Source organism: Perca flavescens, chromosome 7 (genome assembly GCF_004354835.1).
Source record: "Perca flavescens isolate YP-PL-M2 chromosome 7, PFLA_1.0, whole genome shotgun sequence".
Classification (NCBI taxonomy): Eukaryota; Metazoa; Chordata; class Actinopteri; order Perciformes; family Percidae; genus Perca; species Perca flavescens.
In genome coordinates this window covers 36,736,865-36,760,193 of record NC_041337.1, presented here as the reverse complement: position 1 = coordinate 36,760,193, position 23,329 = coordinate 36,736,865, and positions in this window count along the sequence as shown.

The window sequence follows — 23,329 nt, the reverse complement described above, 5'->3', positions numbered from 1 at the left end:
TCAATTCTAGTGTGGGATTTATAAGGGCATGAGTAAAAGGAGTAATCTCGAGTCTGAGGGTGCATCTGCCTCCAAATGTCTATTAAATTGAGATCTTTCATATACTGTATGTTTGATTGTTTTTGGCTGCTTTTGACCTGGAGATGGCCTTAGTCGTTTGTCCAGAGTAGGATCTAAACAGAAATTGAAATCACCTCCTATAAGTATGTTTTGCTGCCCCCCTGCAGTGTTTGAAACAGGAAGTAGGCCTAAAAGTCAAGGTGCTAGACTTTAACGAACTCCTCCTAGAGATTTCATCCGATGGACTTCAAATTTGATCTGTTCCATGTCAACACCTTAAAGGAACACGCCAACTTATTGGGACTTATTCACCGTGTCCCCGAGAGTTAGATAAGTCCATACATACCATTCTCATCTCCATGCGTGTTGTAACTCTGTCCAATGGCTCCACCGCCAGCCTAGCTTACCACAGATCCTGGAGGTAACCGGCTCCATCTAGCCTAGCTTAGCACAGATCCTGGAGGTAACCGGCTCCATCTAGCCTAGTTTAGCACAGATTCTGGAGGTAACCGGCTCCATCTAGCCTACTGCTCCCAATAACTGACAAAATAACACCAACATGTTCCTGTTTACATGTTGTGATGTGTATAGTCACAGCATGTACAAATAACAAGGTCACATGACACACAGCCATCTTCTAACCGTAAACATACTGGGAACTATATTCTCAGAAAGGCGAAGCACTGCTACTCTCTGCTCAGGGATTCTCAGGTGCTGCAAGCATATCACTCCGCCCAAGTAGCAGAAGTAGCACTTATGACAAACATCATTCGATTTAGATGAAACTTGAATGTGTGGTCTACTTGTGATACTGAGCCGGCCGCTATACTTTAACCACGCCCATGTACTTAGGCCACGCCCCCCTTTTAAGACTTTTGAACCGTTTAAGGAAGAGTCTTGTGTGAGGTATCATTGAACTCAGCAGAGAGTTCCCTTTTCATTGGTGATGATTAGCCCCGCCCCCTATGCTTAAGCCCCGCCCTCTTTACAGCTAATGAACCGTATGACGTAGAGTCTTGTGTGAGGTATCATTGAAATCAGCAGGGAGTTCCCTTTTCATAGGTGATGATTTGCAGTGTCGGAGTGCCGCACAAATGCACAGTCGCAAGGAGCGGCGTCCGCCAGTAACCCCCGACGCGTGAAGAGGAGCGACGGCCCGTCCAACGCTGCTTGCAGCTTTCATTTTGCATTTGTAATCAATAGTTGGTCCATGGAGAATAAGTTGCCGGGCTGCAGACAGTATGGAGGCTATCATGCATATTTCAGTTGAGTGATATGTTTTGTAGCCTACATGCTGAATGCAAGAATCACTTCAGGCCTACAACAATAATAAATTACATTTAAAATGTTAAAAAATAACCGTTATTGTGGCTCCAGAGCTGCAGGTGGCTGACGCTTGTTCTGACAGTTTCTTAATAAACACTTTTTTCGTTTGTAAAAGGTACCAATATGGGTTCCTATAATTAGAGTTAGAGTCATTTGTCTAAAGGCTGTAACAGGTTCCTGACAAGTTTCTGAAATGTTGGATGAACTAATAATTCTAATAGTTTGTTTTGATTATCTGATTATTTTCGAAATGCAGATAAATATTCTGCTTGACTGTATAATGATTTCATGTTCAAAACATCTTTGATGGGTTTCTAAGACTTCGTTTCCACGTGGCCGGCTCTTTTCATAAACGGAAATTTCAACCTCTGTTTAAAAAAAATAACATCGTGCACAGCTGTCAGTTTTCAGAAAAGTGTTTGTTTACACTTACCCGTGTATATATGCCGTCAATGCCGTAAAGAGCCCAACCTGTAGGTGGCGGTGTAACGAGAAGGTCAAGCCCACGTTAGCCAATAAGAATGTATTAGTGTGAGCAAACTCCTAAAAAACATGGAAACTCCATAACGATATGCTGGCTCTTTAACTAGAAAAATATCTCAGACTAGGAGGCAGTTTACTGAGGAGTGATGGTTAAAGTCTGTGATTATGGAAACATGGTTGTAGTATGCGACGTCCTGATTGGTGGAAAATGCTTGGTGGGGCTCACAGTGGTGATGAAGGAGGCGGCTCATGCTTTAGACCTTTTCAAATAACCCGTCTCACTCCCAACTTGTCCATTGAGTAGTCTACTTTTTTGGTAGTAGAGTATACTGTGATTTTTCCCACTCAGAGCGGGCAACCCCAAATGTTTTTTTGTAACGTTACCACGTAAATCAGCCTCATCTGGCTCATTTCCTGTAGTTTCTGTAACGTTAACGTCTGCTGCAGGGGCCGGCTTACAGAAACACTGAGACAGTGTAGTTTCAATTCGCTTTTGTTGTAACATCTCCTTTAGTGATTCACATTAGTTAATTTCAAATTCGCACAGAAAAGGACGGCAACACAGACGGCAAATTTATGAACATAATAATTGTGGGTAAATCTTTGACCTTTCCTAGTGGGTGTACAGCGTATACCAGCGTAGCACGTAGACCACACCACTGCAACTCATCATAAACCTCCGCTCAGCATCAGATACCGACGCTAAAGGCCTCCTGTAGCATCTGTATGGGACGCACCGCTCCTCATGTCGCCTTAAAATGTTTATTTTCTAACTTTTATGTGCATATATGTGCATTCGCGTGTGTGTGTGTGTGTGTGTGTGTGTGTGTGTATGCGCATGTATGTGTGAGCGTGTGTGTGTGTGTGTGTGTGCATGTGCATATATGTGTGTTTGTGTGGGTGTATGTGTGTGTGTTTGTGCATGTGCATGTATGTGTGTGTGCATGTGTGTGTGCGTGTGTGTTTGTGCGTGTGTGTGTATTTTTGTGTGTGCATGTGTGTGCATGTGTGTGTGTGCCTGTGTGTATATGTGTGTGTGTGTGTGTGTGTGTGTGTGCATGTGCATATATGTGTGTTTGTGTGTGTGTGTATGTATGTGTGTGTGTGTGTGTGTGTGTGTGTGTGTGTGTGTGTGTGTGTGTGTGTGTGTGTGTGTGTGTGTGTGTGTGTATATGTGTGTGTGTGTGTGTGTGTGTCTGTATGTGTGTGTGTGTGTGTGTGTGTGTGTGTGTGTGTCTGTATATGTGTGTGTGTGTGTGTGTGTGTGTGTGTGTGTGTGTGTGTGTGTCTGTATATGTGTGTGTGTGTGTGTGTGTGTGTGTGTGTGTGTGTGTGTGTGTGTGTGTGTGTGTGTGTGTGTGTGTGTGTGTGTGTGTGTGTGTGTGTGTGTGTGTGTGTCACCCCAGGGCCACCCTCCTCTGGGCTCTTCGGGGCCATCTGAAGACAGCAGCTCTGCTGCCTGAAAACAACAACAGAAGGCAGTTACACCCTGGGACCAGCAGGGGCAGCACAGCCATTATTAATGTGTGGATTATTTCCTGGATGAATGGATGAGTAGTTTGGTCTCTAAAATGTGCATCAGTGTTTCCTAAAAGCCCTTTAAAAGTCTTGTTTTGTCCACAACTCGAAGATATTCAGTTTACTGTCCCAGAGGAGAGAAGAAACTAGAACAATATTCACACAAGTTTGACTGTTTTTACATTAAAAAAAATGACTAAAACCGATTAATCCATCACAACAAGTTATGAAACAAAGAAGAAGAAGATTTATTTATTTATATTAGGACAATGCACATTAATCAACATTTCTGTAAATGCGCCAGTGTTAGCCAGTCAGCTAATTTTCAACTGTAGTCCTAGTTGCATGTCTTTATGGTGGGAAGAAACCGGAGCACCCAGAGGAAACCCACGCAAGCACGGGGAAAACATTCAAACTCCACACAGAAAGGCCTGGGACAACCTGGGTTTGAACCCACAACCTTTTTGCTGTGAGGCAGAAGTGCTAACCACTGAGCAACCGTGCTGCCCTCAAAGCCACCAAGATATCTTTCAGACAGAAAAGAACAAAAGATAACGCTTAATGTCTGATGAGACTTTAATGTTGGTCACATATCGTCACATTATTGGTATTATTGAGTTAAACTCACAGCTGCAGTTTGTCCTTTCTGTTGGCTCCCGATCTCTAAGAGCCAAATATTAGCACAGTAAGCTCAGATTATTATTCTAAGTGTCTGACAACATTATGGGATGGATCCCTACAGAGATAGACCTTTTAGTTAAAGAGTAAGATCCTTTTAGTTTAACATGAAACAGCCCCGAAATCACCATCACCAAACTCCACCAGACTCCATGTAAATAATCAGGATATTTATCATCGTAAAACACACTTCATTCAAAGTGGACAGAAACTAAATAAAAATACCAAAAGTTGTCTTGGTTCATCTTTCCACTGTTCCAACAATCACCACTCTGGTTTGGTTAAAATAAACCCTTAATTCATCCATTTACACATGGAGATATGCTGGCTCTATACACGCTATATGTCCTGATTTACATCATATATTACACAAATTAAAAGGTAACTTCATTTGCATTCAGCATTTAGGCTACAAAACATTTCCGTCAACTGAAATATGCGTCATAACCTCCGTAAGTCTGCAGTCCGGCAATTTATTCTCCATGGACCAACTATGGATTAAAAATGCAAAATAAAGAAAAGTCTTGGAAGAAAAACTGATGCTAAACATTTGTCCGATAGCAGTGTTCCCCAACCACCGGTCCGGGAACCGGTACCAGTCATTTGGTACCGGGCCCACACAGAACGCTGGTGTTTATTGTTCTATGTTTAAAGTTTTGGGAGAACCAGACCTATGGAGGGTTGGTGTAGTCTGACGGCGTATTTCCACTACATGGTACCTGCTCAACGCTACTCACCTTTTTGGTTTTCCGTTGATAAAATGATAAAAAGTCCGTGGTACCTGCTAATAGGTCCTTAATTTAGTATCACCTCCGTCGAGGTTCCCAGCGAGCTGAGGCGATACCAAAAGGTGACGTGAAAACCTGCAGACTCCTGATAGGTCGGAGAGAATCGTCACTAATCACTGCGTCATCATTGCTATAGCGACAGATGGGCGGTGTCCTGATCAAATCCGCTTTTTTAAATAGTTTAGCCAGCTGTGTATTATTTTGCTGCCTCCAGCTAGCCTGACCAGCCACACCCACATCCAGATGTTGGGTCTGGGAACTCCCCATTGGTCAGGGCTCAACCCGAGGGGCGGGATAAACAGTTGTCTTTCAAATTCCCTCTGCACCAATAGGATAGCGCTACAACCGATCAGAGCAAAGCTAGCTGATAGATTAAACTTTAAACTCCGAACACATCTTCCTTTTTTAAGAATGACTTCAGTGCCGTTCTTTGTTCTTTTCTCAAAGAAAAGCTGAACTCCGAGTCTTCCAGAAGACCTCTGTTCACCAGCAGCAGCAGCAGCAGCAGCCATAAGCCCCGCCCACTGACTCTATACACGATGTGATTGGCCTGACCAGAGTTTGGTTTTTCCAGCTTGCAAGCCAACGGAGAGTTGCTAGACTGACCCTGGCTGCAAATTACATTTGCTGCCAATAAAGGGGGGCGTCTAGATCTCTAGGCGAACCTCCAACTTCTTTTGAAACCAAATTTTTCATGCCGAGAGTCAAAAACAACACACCTTCAACGTTGTGCGTGTGCAACGCGTTAGGTCATGGCAGTTTCCTGCGGCGTCGCTATGACAACCAGCCACGCTCACCTCACGCATGATGCGGTACTAAATCTGCTATGGGAAATGGAGGACGGGACACCGCGGTCGAATCGAGTCAAGCCGAGTAGAGTAGAGCTGGTACTAGCAGTGGGTTAGCGCCATTACTCACATATATTTAGTACCCCTAAAAGGGCATGTGGCCCCTCCATTTGAAATAATCACCGGTATTTTGTGAGTTTAAATTAGTTTTAACTTGTTTCTAGTTAAATCTTGCTATGTTTCCACCACATCTACTGTATGTAAATATGCATATCTATGTGTGCTTTATGTTTTTGGCAACACATTCTCACTCCCATATCGTAAAATACGCTTGGTCAGGTATGTTGTTATTGACGTATTTAGCGTCAGATATAAACGCAATTTTTGTAAACGCGCTGAGTCGGGACTTTTGGCGCGGTTAGGTTTAGGAAGAGATGGTGGGTGGGCTTATATAAGGTACGTTTACGCAACACGCGGGACAAGACGGGGAAAGTTGGGTTTAGGTAAAGAAGAACGGGATAGTTGGGTACACACACACATACAGTACATACACACTCACACACACACACACACATACATACACACACACACACACACACACACACACACATACATACACACTCACATTAACACACAGACACACACACAAACACATATATACACAGAGAGACACACACTCAAACACACACACACACACACACACAGTCACACACACACACACACTGTCACACACGCACATACACATACACACACACTAACACACAGACACACACACACAAACACAGTCTTCTGTCTGCTTCATAAAAACATCAATGCTCATAAAGGCTTTTTTTCTCCCTCTGTGTCCTGTTTTTATGTTTTCTTCATCCCTCTCTCTCTACTCTACCCTCCTCCTCCCTTCTTCTCCTTCACCACCTCCAGTCGCCCTAAATCACACATTAAACCTTGTTAAAAGGTTTTCTCTGGTCGCCAGGCGAACCACAGCCAGACAGAGGCAGCGAGGAACCTGATTGGCTGATGGGATTTTCGCGCACAACCAATGGAAAACTGGATTAAAGTGCTTTTTTTTTTTAAAAAGCAGCAGAGGAGAGTGCTGGAGCGATGAAGAGATGAATTAGTCATCATGGTGAACACACACACACACACACACGCACACACACTAACACACATACACACACAGTAACACACACTCACACACAGACACATACACACACATACAGACAGACACACACAAACAAACCCGGCCCAGACCATCGGGCTCAGTTCAGGTATCCATCCTCTATTCCGTACCTCCAACTTTCCTCCAAACTTGCTCAAAGTTAATTTTCCTGTCTTTATTTGTTTCTTTACATCCTCAAGCTCCATGTTGCACTTAAGCTACAAAATACAGCCCAGCCGGCCCGGTGTGGCCATTAAACACATATACTGTATATATAATGGACCAACAGATCCCGTGTCTCTGGTCTGAGACCAGTGAAGGATATTAGAAGCACTTTTCCGGTGATCTCTTGCTTTACTGAGCAGCCTCCAACTGAGCTTGAAGACGTAGATGTGACGTGAGCAACGTGTCTGAAAGTGTGAAGTCTTCTGGTAGCTGTGCCGAGAGAAATCTTTGCTTTTACTTTTTACTTTTAAGTTTATTTGAATAGGGACAAGTATGTTACATAAGCTCAAGTTACATACTACAACATTTTAGCCGAAGCTAATTCTCAATGTCCGTCCCTAGTGGGCCTTTACATTAAATTCAACAATACATAGTTAAAATAAACATAAAATAATCTAAATCTAAACTTTAATTCGGACCAAAGCAAACAAACTATAGGTGTGAAAACGCCCTGAAAGGTTTGAAGGTCCAGACACCAGGCAGGTGTGATAGGGCCCCTTTAGACTCTTTCAAAAGTATCTTTGTTTTAATTAGTATATATACGTATGTATAAAGCCCTCCACCATCTGGCCCCCTCATACCTCAGCTGGTCTCCTCTCCCCCTAGGGCAGGGGTGGCAAACTCAATTCCACGAAGGGCCACACTGCAAAATAAGAATCCCATTCAGGGCCAGACATGTTTCAGTTATTCACATGCTATTATTTCATCGTAAATGTCAAACATCTTTTATTGTATTATTGCATGTCTCATATAATCTTCTCACTTACAGCTTGGTCGACATAAAGACCCCAAAAAGGCAGCAAAAAAAGTAACTTAGCCATCAAAGAAAAAACGCCAAAAAAGTTGAAAAAAAAGCAACAAAAACATTGGGGGAAAATGTAAAACGGGCCAAAAAACATTGGAAAAAGTGGCAAAAAAAGTCTGAAAAAAACATTGAAAAAGCTACAAAAACTAGGTGGGCCAAAGTCTATTGTGAACCTGAATTGATACGCGGGCCGGAAAGAAATCTGCGATGGGCCGGATTTGGCCCGCGGGCCTTGAGTTTGACACGTGCCCTAGGGGGTTTGTGTCCCCCTAGGGGTACTCTGGAGGACTGCAGGGGGTACGTGATCACTTTTTAAAGTTTTTGTCACTGTCTGTCACTATTTTCGACCTGTTCTTGCCTTCTTTCCTTCCTTTTTTCTACTGTCTTCTTTTTATCTCCAAGTTTGTCAAGGTTTTTGTCACTATTTTCGAAGTTTGTCTTCCTTCTTTCTACTGTTTCTACTTTTTACTAAGTTTTTCTTGCTGTTTTCTAAGTTTTTGATACTATTTTCCACCTATTCTGGCTACTGACTTTTTCCAAATTTTTGTCGGAAAGTTTTTGTTGTCTTTTGTCATCATTTAAATGTTTTTCAGTTACATGGCTGTTGTTTGGTAAATATATTGCTGTTCAGGGGGTACTTGGCTTAAAAACACAATTCAAATGGGGTACATTATTGGAAAAAGTTTGAGAACCACTGATCTATACCTACCCTGAAAAGCGACTTTGAGTTCTTGAAAAGCGCTATATAAATTTAATGTATTATTATTATTATTATTATTATTGAAATGATTTTGCCTCTGAGATGTCATATTGCAGGGGTGGCGAACCTGTGGCTCTTGAGCTCTTTGCCGGCTCCTTTGAGGCTCTTACTGTGTGGCTGGGGGCTGTGTTATTGGTGGATTCTTTTTTTTTTTTTTTTTACTTATTGAAACATTTCAGATAAGTAAAAAAAAAAAAATAAAGCATTTGAATGCATCTGCCAATACATTTGCCAATTCTTTTAAAATAAAAAATAATGCAGCAGAGTTTTTTTATGGACAGATTCTGCAACCTGAGAAAAAAAAGCAGCCACAGATCACCTTCCTCATCATTAACCCTTTCACTGCTGATTGTCTGAAAGCTCCTCTAGTGACAAATGAGTGAAAGAGAGGCCACAACAGAGTACAACCAGACCTTAAAAGGATTGTGGGTAACAAAGACTGTCAGGTTTCCCACTGAGTCAATCTAAGTAAGAAAAAAAAAACTATGAAAACTGGTATGTATTATGACTTTCATTAGATCTGGAAGTCACTGTTGCTGTTGTAATGTGGATGTGCATGTGTTGTGTGGCTTTTTGCTATGGTGCGTGTTTTTTTTGTGGCTCTTTATGCTGAACCGGTTGGCCACCCCTGTCATATTGTGTCTCTAGTGTTCGTTGCCGCCTGCAGGGGGCGCTGGCAGCCCTTTGCACTCTCAGTGTTGTTGAACTGTTTGATTTACTGACACCATTGTGCGTAAAGCAGAACCAGCCGACTCTGATCCTCTAAAGTCTGTCGGGCTTCACGCTCTTTGGTGTCACACATAAATTTTTTTGGCAACAATTGGATCTTAAACTCAAAACAGTCGGCCATGTTTTACTGTCTTCACCATCTTATTGTTGGATTCCGTCTTTTAACTGTCGTCTGTTCCAACAGAATTATGTTTCAGACGCATCGATCAGCTGCAACATTAAACCAGTGTGTGTGTGTGTGTGTGTGTGTGTGTGTGTGTGTGTGTGTGTGCGTGTGCGTGTGTGTGTGTGTGTGTGTGTGTGTGTGTGTGTGTATGTGTGTGTTGTTATCAGTGCTGTGCAGCCCCCCTGATCCTGGCAGAGCTAAGCTGGTTCATGCAGGGGGTAATGTGTCCTTCTGCTGGATTGTGTGTGTGTGTGTGTGTGTGTGTGTGTGTGTGTGTGTGTGTGTGTGTGTGTGTGTGTGTGTGTGTGTGTGTGTGTGTTTCAGTCATGGTGCATGGATAAAACGATTAGGGAAATACAGCCATGAAGAGAAAGAAAGATTGGGCTTTGGAGAGGAGGGAAAGATGAAGAAGAGAAGGAAAGAGAAGAGGGAGAGAAAGGAAACGAGGGGAAAAGGCAAGGTAACAAGGAAAGGAAACATGGTAAGAAACGGTAACAAAAAAGGAGAGGAGGGGAGATGAGAGGGGACAAGGAAAGGAAACAAAAGAAAAGGGAACATGCAAAGGTATAACAAGAAAAGGAAAGGTGGAAAGGATGAAGAGCAGAAGAGAGGAGAGGATAGAGGAAAGAAAAAAGAACATGGAAAGGAAAGGAGAGGAAAAAAGGAAAGGAAATGAAGGACGCAAAGAGGAGAGGAAATGAGAGACAAGGAGAGAAGAGACAAGGAGACATGCTTCCTGATTGGCTCATCATCCTTATCCAAGTTTAAGCCCAATAATTAGATTTTTCCGTTATTTGGCAAAAGTTGCAAACAAACAAAAAAGAAGGTAATAAAGAAAGTGAAAGACAGATGGTGAGAAATCTAAAATGAGAGACAGATTAACAGAAACAAAATGAAATATGTGAAGAAGTAAAAGATGAAAAATGGAAATGAGAGAAGACAGAGGGATTAACAGGAGTCAGGATTACGAGATGAAGAGAAGTCTTTGAAGGTCTTGCGTATGAATGTGTGTGTGTGTGTGTGTGTGTGTGTGTGTGTGTGTGTGTGTGTGTGTGTGTGTGTGTGTGTGTGTGTGTGTGTGTGTGCAGAACAGGGAGGATTATACAGCAGTGATGATGTGACAGGTGAAGAAACTGTTCAGACTGGTTGATTCTCTATAATTAGAATAATTTAATTGTATTTAAATTTCTTTTTCACTTTTTAACAGCAGCCATGTTGTGTGTAGTTTAGGGTCCTCGCCACCACCAGACCAATCAGCATTGAACAGATTGAACATGTAGCTGGACTTGAATGGCCTTCTTTTGACTGAAAGTTCTGCCAAACAACAACTTTTTCTGCTCACCAGATCCATGTCCACTTCCTCACAGCCTGCTGCATTGAACGCTCCACCTACGTAAACACTTTCCCATAATCAACGGCGCTGTCACTACGGTGACCAGCGTAGCGCGCCGAGTGCAAGCGTAGGGTTCGGTTCCCTGGGAAATAACTCTAAGGTTCAGCAGAAACCAGAACCCCGTCAAAAAGCCCAAATATTCAGACGAATCCGAAGCTGAATCCTGGATTCGGTGTATCTCTAGTTTTAAACACGTTAACATTGTGAAACGGTTCCAGTTTGGTTAGGGTTTAGACACCAAAACTACTGAGTTAAGTTGATAAAAAGATGGAGGTTTGGGTTCAAATCAGACGTGATTTCACTTCCTGAAGGTGACCACTGTGACGCAGAACGAGACGTAGCTCCGTTTGTTCCGTAAAGTTAAAAAACTCTCTGTTTCCTTTTCTTTTCAAACTGGACCATAATTTTAAAAAAATTAACATCATTCTTTGTTGGAGAAGACTTAAAACTAGTGTTTGAGACAATAAACTTTACTGAGGTCATAAATCCAGTGAGAAGTGGGTAACTTTCTCATAGACTTCTACAGAAACAGACCTCCTTTTGCAACCGCATTTGTCTCCCCCTGCTGGTAGTCAGATATAATACAGGATTAAGGAGTCTCCCCCTGCTGGTAGTCAGATATAAAACAGGATTAAGGAGTCTCCCCCTGCTGGTAGTCAGATATAAAACAGGATTAAGGAGTCTCCCCCTGCTGGTAGTCAGATATAATGCAGGTTTAAGGAGTCTCCCCCTGCTGGTAGTCAGATATAATGCAGGTTTAAGGAGTCTCCCCCTGCTGGTAGTCAGATATACTGCAGGTTTAAGGAGTCTCCCCCTGCTGGTAGTCAGATATACTGCAGGTTTAAGGAGTCTCCCCCTGCTGGTAGTCAGATATAATGCAGGTTTAAGGAGTCTCCCCCTGCTGGTAGTCAGATATAATGCAGGTTTAAGGAGTCTCCCGCTGCTGGTAGTCAGATATAATGCAGGTTTAAGGAGTCTCCCCCTGCTGGTAGTCAGATATAATGCAGGTTTAAGGAGTCTCCCCTGCTGGTAGTCAGATATAATGCAGGTTTAAGGAGTCTCCCCTGCTTGTAGTCAGATATAATGCAGGTTTAAGGAGTCTCCCCTGCTGGTAGTCAGATATAATGCAGGTTTAAGGAGTCTCCCCTGCTGGTAGTCAGATATAATGCAGGTTTAAGGAGTCTCCCCTGCTGGTAGTCAGATATAATGCAAGTTTAAGGTGTCTCCCCCTGCTGGTAGTCAGATATAATGCAGGTTTAAGGAGTCTCCCCTGCTGGTAGTCAGATATAATGCAGGTTTAAGGAGTCTCCCCCTGCTGGTAGTCAGATATAATACAGGTTTAAGGAGTCTCCCCCTGCTGGTAGTCAGATATAATGCAAGTTTAAGGTGTCTCCCCCTGCTGGTAGTCAGATATAATGCAGGTTTAAGGAGTCTCCCCCTGCTGGTAGTCAGATATAATGCAGGTTTAAGGAGTCTCCCCCTGCTGGTAGTCAGATATAATGCAAGTTTAAGGTGTCTCCCCTGCTGGTAGTCAGATATAATGCAGGTTTAAGGAGTCTCCCCTGCTGGAATTCAGATATAATGCAGGTTTAAGGAGTCTCCCCTGCTGGTAGTCAGATATAATGCAGGTTTAAGGAGTCTCCCCTGCTGGAATTCAGATATAATGCAGGTTTAAGGAGTCTCCCCTGCTGGTAGTCAGATATAATGCAGGTTTAAGGAGTCTCCCCTGCTGGTAGTCAGATATAATGCAGGTTTAAGGAGTCCCCCTGCTGGTAGTCAGATATAATGCAGGTTTAAGGAGTCTCCCCTGCTGGTAGTCAGATATAATGCAGGTTTAAGGAGTCTCCCCCTGCTGGTAGTCAGATATAATGCAGGTTTAAGGAGTCTCCCCCTGCTGGTAGTCAGATATAATGCAGGTTTAAGGAGTCTCCCCCTGCTGGTAGTCAGATATAATGCAGGTTTAAGGAGTCTCCCCCTGCTGGAATAAAGATATAATGCAGGTTTAAGGAGTCTCCCCCTGCTGGTAGTCAGATATAATGCAGGTTTAAGGAGTCTCCCCCTGCTGGAATAAAGATATAATGCAGGTTTAAGGAGTCTCCCCCTGCTGGTAGTCAGATATAATGCAGGTTTAAGGAGTCTCCCCCTGCTGGAATTCAGATATAATGCAGGTTTAAGGAGTCTCCCCTGCTGGTAGTCAGATATAATGCAGGTTTAAGGAGTCTCCCCTGCTGGTAGTCTCCCCCCCTGCTGGTAGTCAGATATAATGCAGGTTTAAGGAGTCTCCCCTGCTGGAATTCAGATATAATGCAGGTTTAAGGAGTCTCCCCCTGCTGGTAGTCAGATATAATGCAGGTTTAAGGCACTTCCGCATTTGCAGCACTTTGCCAAAACAGATGCTTTGTCCGTTAATATTAACAGTCTATGGCTACAGTCTATATATATATATATATATATATATATATATATATATATATATATATATATATTACACAGACAGACAGACAGACAGACGGACAGTTTGTCATTTTATCTTAAATCTGGCGCCTGTCTGCAGTAAACAGATGATTTCATGATGACTTCATTCATTAAACATGACACACAGCGTCAAGCGACCGGCTGACACCCAATCATAAATGATGCAAAAGCTGCTCGGCTGTTGCTAGGCGGATTGACCCCGGCGGCTCCAGAGGACTGTTTCCAGCTGCAGAGGGACGAAAAAGCAGACGCAGATTTCCTCATAACAACATGAATTAAATATATAAAGCAAGAAAGAAACGATTTCTTTTCAGCATCTCTGCAGGGTTTTTCAAAATAAATGTCTGTCCACAAATGAATGAATGACCTCAACAGCACCAGAGTCTCCTGAGAAATACGCCTGTTGTCAGATTTGGATGACTTCAATCACATTATTATCTTCTGTAATTGAATATACATGAAGCAGGGTCACCCGTTAATTGACTATCTGTTCAGCAGTTCCCCCGTAAACAGAATTAGACTGAAGTCTGGTTTGGATCTACAGCAGAGATCTCAACAATGACAACACGTGATAAATCCTTTACATTTTAAAGGTCCCATGACATGGTGCTCTTTGGCTGCTTTTATATAGACCTTAGTGGTCCTCTAATACTGTATCTGAAGTCTCTTTTATATAGGCCTTAGTGGTCCCCTAATACTGTATCTGAAGTCTCTTTTATATAGACCTTAGTGGTCCCCTAATACTGTATCCCCTATATAGACCCTAGTGGTCCCCTGAAGTATCTGAAGTTTTATATCTGACCTCTTTTATATAGACCTTAGTGGTCCCCTAATACTGTATCTGAAGTCTCTTTTATATAGACCCTAGTGGTCCCCTAATACTGTATCTGAAGTCTCTTTTATATAGACCTTAGTGGTCCCCTAATACTGTATCTGAAGTCTCTTTTATATAGACCTTAGTGGTCCCCTAATACTGTATCTGAAGTCTCTTTTATATAGACCTTAGTGGTCCCCTAATACTGTATCTGAAGTGTCTTTCCCCAAATTCAGCCTTGGTGCAGAATTACATCCACTAGAGCCAGTCCCAAAATGAGCTTTCCTTAGGATGTGCCATTTCTGTGTCTGTAGCTATTGAGGAGGAGAGAGGGGGGGGTCTTGACCAACTGCCACTTTGCTCGTTTGAAAGCCATGATGTCTCTCTCTCAAATTCTCTGGGTGGGCAAAGAAAGAGAAAGGGGAGGTAACTTTGCTCCTTATGACCTCATAAGGAGAAGATTCCAGATCGGCTCCAAAATTTACTTTGGTGACTACAGGGTGAAAGGATCAGTCATAATCTGTGTTCACGTTCACGTCTCCCTTAGGAATCAATACAGTCGGACCTGCCGCTAGTCTCCTAAAGAGGCGTGGCCGTGGCAGAGCCCAATGTTCCTACAGCCCTATGTTCCCACATTTCTAAGATTTTTCTTAAAATTAGGCCTCATGTTCCCACATGCTGCAGCGCGTGTTCTCACAAGAACTAAGAAAAGAGATCATATTTCTCCTGTATTAGCTTCTCTGCACTGGCTCCCTGTTGAATCCAGGATTGAGTTTAAAATCCTTCTCTTGACCTACAAAGCTCTAAATGGTCTAGCACCATCATATCTAGAAGAGCTCCTAATACCCTATTTGTCCCACTAGAGCACTGCGCTCCCAGAATGCAGAGTTACTGGTGGTACCTAGAGTCTCTAAAAGTAGAATGGGAGCCAGAGCCTTCAGCTACCAGGCTCCTCTCCTATGGAACCAGCTCCCGATCTGGGTTCGGGGGGCAGAAACTGTAATCGCTTTCAAGAATGAAGAATTTGATAAAGCTTATAGTAGGGAGTGAGGAGTTGCAGTGTTCACCTAACTGGCCCACCTGCTTCTCTTCATAATTGTTAGATTAATAATACATAACAAAGTAGAGGGAGGCAGGCCAGCCAAGCCCGATCCGGCAGGGGGAGAGTTCTAAGTCCGAAAAAGCTACCTCTCCTTATGACCTGTCTCTCTTAGTTACGCTGTTATAGTTACGCTGTTATAGTTCTAGACTGCCGGGGGACTTCCTTCCTTTGACACACTGAGCTGCTCTCTCCTCTCCCTTTCTATTACTTTTACTATTACAATTTGTGTGTATCCCGTCCCAGAAATGCTTGTTACTAATCCTAGCTTCTGGGGAGTTTACTCCCCGGAGTCCTTATGTTTTTTTCCCCCAGCGTATTTCCTTGGAGAACGTTGGCACCAAGATCCTGGTTCCAGCTCTCGCCGTGGTCCTGCTGCATTCCCTGCTGAGCTCAGCGGTGCCCTGCAATGTCATGCTGCTTCCTGCTGAACCCTGCTGCTTCCTGCTGAACCTTGCTGCTTCCTGCTGAACCCTGCTGCTTCCTGCTGAACCCTGCTGCTTCCTGCTGAACCCTGCTGCTTCCTGCTGAACCCTGCTGCTTCCTGCTGAACCCTGCAGCTTCGTGCTGAACCCTGCTGCTTCCTGCTGAACCCTGCTGCTTCCTGCTGAACCCTGCTGCTTCCTGCTGAACCCTGCTGCTTCCTGCTGAACCCTGCAGCTTCCTGCTGAACCCTGCAGCTTCGTGCTGAACCCTGCTGCTTCCTGCTGAACCCTGCTGCTTCCTGCTGAACCTTGCTGCTTCCTGCTGAACCCTGCAGCTTCCTGCTGAACCCTGCTGCTTCCTGCTGAACCCTGCAGCTTCCTGCTGAACCCTGCTGCTTCCTGCTGAACCCTGCAGCTTCCCGCTACATCCAGTCACTGTTCCATTATCTTTAATTTGACTATTATCGCCACTGTTCATCACACCCCCAACCGGCCCGTCAGACGCCGCCTACCAAGAGCCGGGGTCTTTTCCGAGGTTTCTTCCCAAGAGGGAGTTTTTCCTCGCCACTGTCGCACTGCTTGCTCTTGAGGGAATTACTGTAATTGTTGGAATTGTTGGGGCTTTGTAAATTATAGAGTGTGGTCTAGACCTACTCTATCTGTAAAGTGTCTCGAGATAACCTATGTTATGATTTGATACTATAAATAAAATTGAATTGAATTGAATTGAATTCCTGACAGAGAATCATCGACACAAAGTCGTCTTCCTTTTAGCCCATTGATGTTCTTAAAAAATGAAATAATACTACACTCCAGTAGAGGGTCTGAGGCCACAGATGCTTTAGTTTCCGACAGAAAGGGCTGAGCTGGAGAAATGACATCATCGCAGAGGGATACAGTTTAATGATGAGGTCATGCAGCAGATATTTCTGATGGAGACAGACGCTGCACAACATAGAATATTCTATTACAGTGTGTGTGTGTGTGTATGTGTGTGTGTGTGTGTGTGTGTGTGTGTGTGTGTGTGTGTGTGTGTGTGTGTGTGTGTGTGTGTGTGTGTGTGTGTGTGTGTGTGTGTGTGTGTGTGTGTGTGTGTGTGTGTGTGTGTGTGTGTGTGTGTGTGTGTGTGTGTGTGAGAGAGAGTGTGTTCTTGTTTAACTACATTCGTGGGGTCCAAAAACCGGGAATACAGTATACTTGTGGGGTCCCGACAGCTTTGTGGGGACAAAAATGCTGGACCCCACGAGTTTAAAGGGCTGTTTGAGGGTTAAGACTTGGTTTTAGGATTAGGGATATAATTAGGTTATGGTTAAGGTGAGGGTAAGGGTTAAGGTTAGGCATTTAGTTGTGATGGTTAAGGTGAGGGTAAGGGTTAAGGTTAGGCATTTAGTTGTGATGGTTAAGGTGAGGGTAAGGGTTAAGGTTAGGCATTTAGTTGTGATGGTTAAGGTGAGGGTAAGGGTTAAGGTTAGGCATTTAGTGGTGATAGTTAAGGTTAGGGTAAGGGGTAAGATGTGTGTGTGTGTGTGCCTGTGTGTGTGTGTGTGTGTGGTTGTGTGTGTGTGTGTGTGTGTGTGTGTGTGTGTGTGTGTGTGTGTGTGTGTGTGTGTGTGTGTGTGTGTGCCTGTGTGGGTGTGTGCATGTGTGTGTGCGTGTGTGTGTGTGTGTGTGTGTGTCTGTGTGTGCGTGTGCGTGTGTGTGTGTCTGTGTGTGTGTGTGTGTGTGTGTGTGTGTGTGTGTGTGTGTGTGTGTGTGTGTGTGTCAGCCTCTCATCATTAATACATGTCATCATTTCCACTCAGAGGGTTTCTGACCTCCTCCACACACTTCTCAAGTCTCTTTAACAGCTTTTTCATGTTAAAACGAAAAGAATCAAACCGGCTCTGATCAAACCTGTCTGAACCTGAATCACGATCATACCTGATCGGATCTCTGTGAGGATTTGTGGTCTCTGACACTGAAGATTGAAGTTGCTGGAGATATTGGAGAAAAAACATAACTTTTATCTAAGGTATTTGTTTGACCCATCCACCCCCCCAAACCTGCCTCGTTACGAGAAAATTTGGCGCTCTTAGAGCCGTTCAATCTAAATTAAAAACACTACTGAACAGTCACTGAACACTACGTAGAAAAATAGAAAAAACAAAGCTCAGGACATTAAGCTGGAGAAATAAATGTTTATTGTTCACTGTAGGCTAAATGCATGTTGCAAAAAAAAAAAAAAAAAAAAAAAAAGTGCATTTAGCACTTGTACAAAAAGACAAAACAGAAATCTTGTGCATTTACACGTAGCACTTGTAAAAACAAACAGAAATCTTATGCATTTGCCACTTGTGTACAGTCCATGTCAAAATAAAGTACAAAAATATACAAATAAGTGCATTACTCAGCCACAGCATCATGTCTCCGTACTGGGTCAGGCCACAGGACTTCATCCACATCACAGGCCACATTTTGTCTGGCCAGGCAACGGGGGAAAAAAACCCTGGTATGCCGTATCCAGGCTTGGCATGCCTCCACACCTATGTCACCACAGGAAAGTCCCATGGCTTGCAGGAGATTTACCCTGGTGTAAGGTTGGCGTTCATATACCTTCCACCGCCATGAGGAGAAGAATTCCTCACTGGGGTTTAGTAAAGGGGAGTACGGTGGAAGGCAAAGATTGATAAAACCTTGGTTCATATTGAACCACTCTCTAACCTGGAGGGCTCTGTGAAAACTCACATTGTCCCAAACAACAACATAGATGGGATGCTCATCCTGCTGCCCTAACAGATCATCCCGCATGTGTTGCACGCTGCCCAGGAACACCAACAATGGCCCGATGGCCAATCACATTACGGCCTCTCCTTCTCCTTTTGGTGAGATTAAACCCAGCTTCATCGATGTAGATGTATTCATGGGGGCTTTCCATTGCATCCAGTTGAAAAACCCTCTGTAGAAATAGATATAGTTTTGTAAGTGATACGGAAAAAGTGATTTAGGCCACTACAGTAAATCACTACTTAGAGTAATCAACATTGAATGTGTCTGGATATATGCCAACCTGTACATACTGGAATCCTTGCTCTTTGACTCTGTCTGAGTTGCGATCAAAGGGCTCTCTGTATAGCTGTTTCATGCGCAGTCTGTTGCGCTTGAGGACACTATCAACTGTAGAGAGGCTGACACTGTTGATACCCTCAAAATTTACATGGTCCTCAATTATCTTCTGCTGAATTTCACTCAGTTTAATGGCATTGTTCTCACGGACCATATCAACAATTAGGCTCTCTTGGTGTGGGGAGAACATACCTGTCCTCCCACCCCCATGTGGCAGTCTTTCAATTATACAAAAAGAGAACATGGAGTTACAAAAATAACATGGAATACTAGGCCTACAAACAGTTAGACCAACCCTCCATTACAATACTACAGTACATTGGTACAGTGATGTACTGAAACATATATTTACTTACAGTATACTTGTTCTCTTCTCTAAATCTTCGGATTATGGTGGAAACAGTGAATCTGCTGATGTTTGGTTGTACCCTTTGTCCAGCCTCCCTCATGCTCATACCATGGACAAGAACATGGTCAATCACAGTAGCTCTGATTTCATCAGATATTACTGTTGTTTGTCTTCGCTGACAACCTCGACCACCTTGACCTCGTCTCACACAAACTCTTTCTCTCAGATTTCTTTCCATTGTAGGGCCTCACAAACCAGTGCTCTCTGAACTGGCTTATATGTTCCCTCACATCATTAGCCACAAGTGTGATCAATTTTGAGTTGTTGTGTACAAGTGGTGACAACTGTGCTTTAATTGTGTTTGACTTTTGTCACCTGTGCTCACCATTATGCAGCACGGGTGCATCACAATGAAAATGTGTTGGCAAGTTGTGTCTAAACAGGTGAAAAGTGCTTATGGTTTTGCCAAAAGAGTGATTGATTCAATCAGTGGGTTCAGGCAACTGAGCATTTGGTTCAGACAATAGGGTTTAGTGTTTTAGCAATTGAGAAAAACTGTAAAATACTATATTGAAGAAAACTGCGGATTTTCATTCCTTCTTGTTTACCTTATGTAAAAATTGGTATGTTATACAATCTATATCTTTTCCTTAAATAAACTATTGAGTAGTGTCAAGTCACTCAAATTGTTCAAACTGTAAAGATGAACAAGTTTGTAATTTCTGTATTGGTGTTTGACGCTAGTGTTTTTACCCTCAGTGTGTTCTGAGTGACAGTGTGTGTTATCTCAGTGTGTGTGTGTGTGTGTGTGTGTGTGTGTGTGTGTGTGTGTTATCTCAGTGAGGATTGTGCATAGTGTTTGGCTGCACTGAGCCTGTTTTGAGACGTGTGTTAAGAGTTGTGTTGCTTTGAATGAGTTTTGCAGCTGATGTGACCTGTTTAGCTCAGGTGACTGTAGGTAGTGCAGACTGGAGTTAGAGTTTTGCACACGTGACTCCAGTTGTGCTCACTGTCGTTTAGCAATCGGAAAAAACTGTAAAACAGGACACACACATCGTCACTCCGTCTGTGATTAAAACAGGACACACACATCCTTCACTCCGTCTGTCGATCAAATCTTGCCTATGTTGTTTTCAGCATCAGTGAGCTGTAGTTTTATCGGCACAGGCAGCAACAATACAACAATACAACACAGACACACAACGAGAGCAATGACTTGTGAAGGAAACGTGTGTGTGTGTGTGTATGTGTGTGTCTGTATGTGTTTGTGTGTGTGAGACTGTGTGTGTGTGTGTGTGTGTGTGTGTGTTTCTGTGTCTTTCTGTCTCTGTGTTTGTGCGTGCGTGTGTGGTTCTGTGTGTGTTTCTGTGTCTGTTTGTCTGTGTGTGTGTGTGTGTGTGTGTGTGTGTGTGTGTGTGTGTGTGTGTGTGTGTGTGTGTGTGTGTGTGTATGTTTCTGTGTCTGTTTGTCTGTGTGTGTCTGTGTGCTTGTGTGTGTCTGTGTGTGTTTCTGTGTTTGTTTGTCTGCAACACTGTCTGTGTGTGTGTGTGTGTGTGTGTGTGTGTGTTCTGTGTGTTTGTGTGTGTGTGTGTGTGTGTGTGTGTGTGTGTGTGTGTGTGTGTGTGTGTGTGTGTGTGTCTGTGTGTGTCTGTGTGTGTGTGTGTGTGTGTGTGTGTGTGTGTGTGTGTGTGTGTGTGTGTGTGTGTGTGTGTGTGTTAACTCTGGGACTGCTGCCCATAAAGTCTCATTAATTTGATGGCAACAGGCCCACTGGACTACAGACAGAGAGCTAAACCTTCTGCTGATGAAGCGGTGTTCAAACACAAGCAGACAAAACTGTTCCACTGTGTTTTTCAAGAGTTGGCTACTGACACTTTGTTTGTGTTTGTGTTTGTGTTTACGCATTCTCGTTTTTGGGTCCTCGTGGGCACCGGTGTTTCACCAACATTATGAGGACGCGTTGGCCGAAGAAAACTTAACAAGATAACGAGATAAGGTTGCAAGTTGCAGTTAAACCAGTTGGTACATAAGGCCAAAGAGAACATTAATTCATTATTTGGGCAATTGTAGTTTCACTATTTGATTGTTTAAAGCAGGGGTCTTCTACGTTTTTTAAGCCAAGGACCACTTAACTGAAAGAGAGATGCAGCAGGGACCCCCTATTACATATGTTTTATAAAATGAGGCCTACAATAACTTGTAGGGCAGCCTAAAGCCTTTATAAATACCTTTTTTTGCATAGTCAGTTGTAATTTCTTTCTCTGCTATTATGTAAACATAAACAAGTTTAATAACCAATCAGTGATTATTTCAGAATTGGAAAAAAAACACAAAATGTTTACACTCTAGGGCAATGTTTCGCAAACTTTTTCAATATTGTACCCTCTTTGAATTGCTCTTTTAAGCCAAGTACCCCCTGACCAGTGCAAAACATTTTTGGTCGAAAATACATTTGGTACAATACAGCGCTGGCAGTGATAGATTTACTAAACAACAGCCTTTTTTAAACAAAACCATTTAAATGCTACATTTCAAATGTGTAGAATCCACTTAATTTATTCATTATTATGGTATAATTATTTTAGGAATTATGCAAGACATATTTTTAAATTATCATTTTTGTAAACATTTCACATACCCCCTGCAGTACTCCCCTAGGTGTACACGTACCCCCATTTGAGAAACACTGCTCTAGGGAAAGTATGCAATAATTTCAGATCTTGAATTACATTTTTTTAGTCAGGGATTGATTTTATTGGATAATTAAGTTATGTTCTTTCATTTTAAATGCACTCTAGCAAAAGTCTTTTATTTAATTTTGACATTTTCCCAGTTACATTTTTATTTCTAAAACCAAAACATTAAGTTTATGACCATGTATGACAATGAAAATCATCAAATCTTAAAAATTCAGAATATGGAACCAGCAAATATTAAGGATTTTTGTTTGGAAGATGTGTTACAGTCAAAAACAAAAAAAAACACACAAATAATTTTCAGGCGATTGCTCAGAGTTTGCATCCCTAATAATGTGACCACACAACAATCATACATGAAATTATTAAACTATATTTGCACAAATGAAGACATGTTGTCTCATGAATATAGATTTTAAAGATTTCACACTATTTTTTTGAGTTACCTGCAGTGAAATCTTATTTAATCTAATCTATAAAATGTCAGAAAACATTGAAACATGTCCGTTATATTTCCCCACACCCAATAAAACAGATACATCCAAAAGTCTTGTTTTAAATGACCAACAGTCTAAAGCCCATATATATTTAGTTTATGATCATATATGAGAAAAGCATAAAATCTTCATGTTTAAAAAGCTGGAAGCTGTGAATATTTAACATTTCTGCTTGCAAAATCACTTAAAGGATGGATATATTATCAAAATTGTTGTGACCAATCAATTCAACCTGGACCATCATTTTGTTAAAGAGTAAGATCTTTTTTGTTTAACAAGAAACAGCTGTGAAATCACTATCATCAAACCCACTAGACTCCATGTAAATAATCAGTTCATCGTAAAACACACTTCATTCAAAGTGGACAGAAATTAAATAAAACTACCAAAAGCCATCTTGGTTCATCTTTCCACTGTTCCAACAATCACCACTCTGGTTTGGTTGAAATAAACCCTTAATTCACCCATTTACATGTGGAAATATGCTGGCTCTATACACGCTAAAAGTCCTGATTATTTATTTACAGAATTTACTCTGTAATCACCTAATTGCTGCAGCTCTATTGTGGCCCGTTATATGAAGACTTTGAGGAAAGAAAGAGCAACTCAACATTACAGCTCCTCTCTCTTCCTCCTCCTCCTCTTGTTTGTCTTCTCGTCTTCCTTGTGGAAGACCTTTCCATCTGCCTGCTTCTTCCAGCTCAGTTTGATGTTGTCGTCCAGCCCCTGGTCCCTCAGCTTCTGTTTCAGCTGAAACACAAAAACAGCATCACTCACAGAGAGACTCATCACATCCTGCACTGTCAGGCCACATTTACATCGCTAGGTTTTTAGTTTAAAAAGGAATACCTTTTGCTATGTTTCCCCCTCTCATTCCCCCTGCTCTGGCATTTCCCTCTTTCATTCCCCCTGCTCTGGTGTTACCCCCTCTCATTCCCCCTGCTCTGGTGTTACCCCCTCTCATTCCCCCTGCTCTGGTGTTACCCCCTCTCAT